The following is a 3,047-nucleotide window of genomic DNA, read 5'->3' as shown; positions in this document are numbered from 1 at the left end:
AAGTGAAATAAGTCAAGCAGATAAAGACAATTATCATATGGTTTCATCATATGTGGAACATAAGGAATAACATGGAGGACCACAGGGGAAGGGAGGGAAAACTGAATGGGAAGAAATCAGAGAGAGTGACAAACCATGAGAGACTCTGGACTCCAGGGAACAAACTGAGGGTTACAGAAGGGAGGGGGTTGGGGGGATGGGGTAACCAGGTGATGGGTATTAAGGAGGGCACATGTTGTGATGAGCACTTGGTGTTATATGCAACTAATGAATCGTTGAACACTACATCAAAAACTAATGATGTACTGTATGTTGACTCAGTGAACATAATAATAAATTAAAAATAGTGGTGGTAGACATTAATGAGAAAATATATAATGTTAGAAAGTTCAGCATACTAAGGAGGAAAAGTAAGGGAAAGGGAAAGATGTGAGAGGTATGTAGAGGTGGGAAAATGAAATTTTACAAAGGGTGTCTAGGAAAGGTCTTATTGAGGAGGTGGCTGTTGAATTAAGACCTGAAGTAGGTAGGAAAGCAGCCATGTAGATATATGGTTGAAACACATTTTAGACCAGAGAACACTCTGACATGTTAGTGTGCCAGGCATGTTTAAGGGACAGTAAGAAGGCCAATTACAGCAGGACTGGATATAAAAAGGGAGAATAGTCGATGAGGTCATAGAAGTGATGTGATGGGGAGCCAAAATATGTAGGCCCTTGCAGGGGTTAGTTAAGACTTTGCTTTAAAAATTTTTTTTAAAGATTTTATTTATTTCTTAGAGCACAAGCAGGGGGGAGCAGCAGAGGGAGAATTAGACTCCCCACTGAGCAGGAAGCCTGACCCAGGGCTCGATCCCAGGACCCAGGGACCATGACCTGAGCCGAAGGCAGACACCCAACCGACTGAGCCACCCAGGCATCCCTAAATTTTTTTAAAGATTTTATTTATTTATTTGACAGAGAGAGACACAGCGAGAGAGGGAATACAAGCAGGGAGAGTGGGGGAGGGAGAAGCAGGCTTCTGCTGAGCAGGGAGCCTGATGCGGGACTCGATCCCAGGACTCTGGGACCATGACCCGAGCTGAAGGCAGACGTTTAACGACTGAGCCACCCAGGTGCCCCTAAATTTTTTTTAATTGAATATAGTTGACACAAGTTGTTACATTAGTTTCAGGTGTGCAACATAATGATTCGGCTTTGGTCACTACAAGTGTAACTACTGTCTGTTATCATTTAACACTATTACAATATCAACTGTATTCTCTATGGTGTGCCTTTTATTACCATGATTTCATTCTACAACTGGAAAGCTGTATCTTCCATTCCCCTTTACTCATTTGCCCATTCCCCCACTCCCCTTCCCCTTGGCAACCATTGGTTTATTCTTATGTATATGTAGGTCTGATTCTGCTTTTTGTTTGTTTATTCCTTTGTTTTGTTTTTTAGACTCCATATGTAAGTGAAATCATATGGCATTTGTTTTCCTCTGACTGACTTATTTCACTTAGAATTATACCCTCTAGTTCCATCCTTGTAATTGCAAATGGCAAGATCTCATTCTTTTTTATGGTTGAATAATATTCCAGTGTGTGTGTGTGTGTGTGTGTGTGTGTGTGTGTGTGTGTGTGTGTGTGTGTACACACAACTTTTTATCCATTCATCAGTCAATGATATGCATATTCATATATCATTTCAAATTAGTGTTTTCATTTCTTTGGGTAAATACCCAGTACTTGAAATGCCAGATTATATGGTATTTCTATTCTTAGTTTTTTGAGGAATTTCTATACTGTTTTCCAGAGTGGCTGTATCAATCTACATTATCACCAACAGTGCACAAGTTTCATTTTTCTCCACATTCTCTCCAGCACTTGTTATTTCTTGTCTTTCTGATTCTAGCCATTCTGACAGGTGTAAGGTGATAACTTATTGTGGTTTTGATTTGCATTTCCCTAATGGTTAGTGATGTTGAGCATCTTTTCATGTGTCTGTTGGCCATCTGTATGTCTTCTTTAGAGAAATATCTCTTCAGGTCATCTGCCCATTTTTAATTGAATTGTTTTTCTTTTTGATGTATAATTTCTTAACATATTTTGGAGATTAACCTTTTATCAGATATATCATTTGCACATATCCTCTCACATTCAGTGGATTGCCTTTTGTTTTGTTGATGGTTTCTTTTGTTGTGCAGAATGTCTTTTTTTTTATTTTGATGTAGTCCTAAGTTTATTATCCCTTTGTTTCTCTTGCCTTAGGTGATATATCTAGAAAAATGTTTCTACAGCCAGTGTCATAGAAATTACTACCTGTGTTCTCTTCTAAGATTTTTATGGTTTCAAGTCTTACATTTAGGACTTTAATCCATTTTGTGTTTATTTTTATATATGGTGTTAGAATATAGTGCAGTTTCCTTTACATACAGCTGTCCATTTTCCCCAGCACCATTTATTGAAGAGAAGGATTTTTATACATTGTATATTCTTGCCTCCTCTGTCATAGATTAATTGATCATATAAGTGTGGGTTTATTTCTGAGGTTTCTATTCAGTTCCATTGATATATGTGTCTACTTTTGTTCCAGTACCATGCTGTCTTGATTACTACAGCTTTGTAGTGTATCTGTAAATCTGACACTGGGTTACCTCCAGCATTTTTTTCTTCCTCAAGATTGCTTTGGCTTTTCTGTGTCTTTTGTAGTTCTATACAAGTTTTAGGATTATTTGTTCTAGTTTTGTGAAAAATGCTGTTGATATTTTGATATGGATTGCTTTGAATCTGTAGACCGCTTTGGGTAGTATACACATTTTAATAATATTAGTCTTCCAGTTAATGGGCATGAACTACATTTTTATTTGTGTCATCTTCAATGTCTTTCATCAGGGTCTTATATTTTTTCAGAGCACAGGTCTTTCACCTTCTTGGTTATGTTTATTCCTATGTATTTTATTCTTTTTTGATAAAGTTGAAAATGGGATTATGGGATTGTTTTCTTAATTTCTATTTCTGCTACTTCATTATCTGTGTATAGAAATGCAACAGACTTCTGTAT

This window comes from Eumetopias jubatus, unplaced genomic scaffold (genome assembly GCF_037043125.1).
Source record: "Eumetopias jubatus isolate StellerSeaLion01/CBP00866 unplaced genomic scaffold, mEumJub1_p1.0 scaffold_11, whole genome shotgun sequence".
Lineage (NCBI taxonomy): Eukaryota > Metazoa > Chordata > Mammalia > Carnivora > Otariidae > Eumetopias > Eumetopias jubatus.
Note: the sequence above shows the minus strand (reverse complement) of the source record.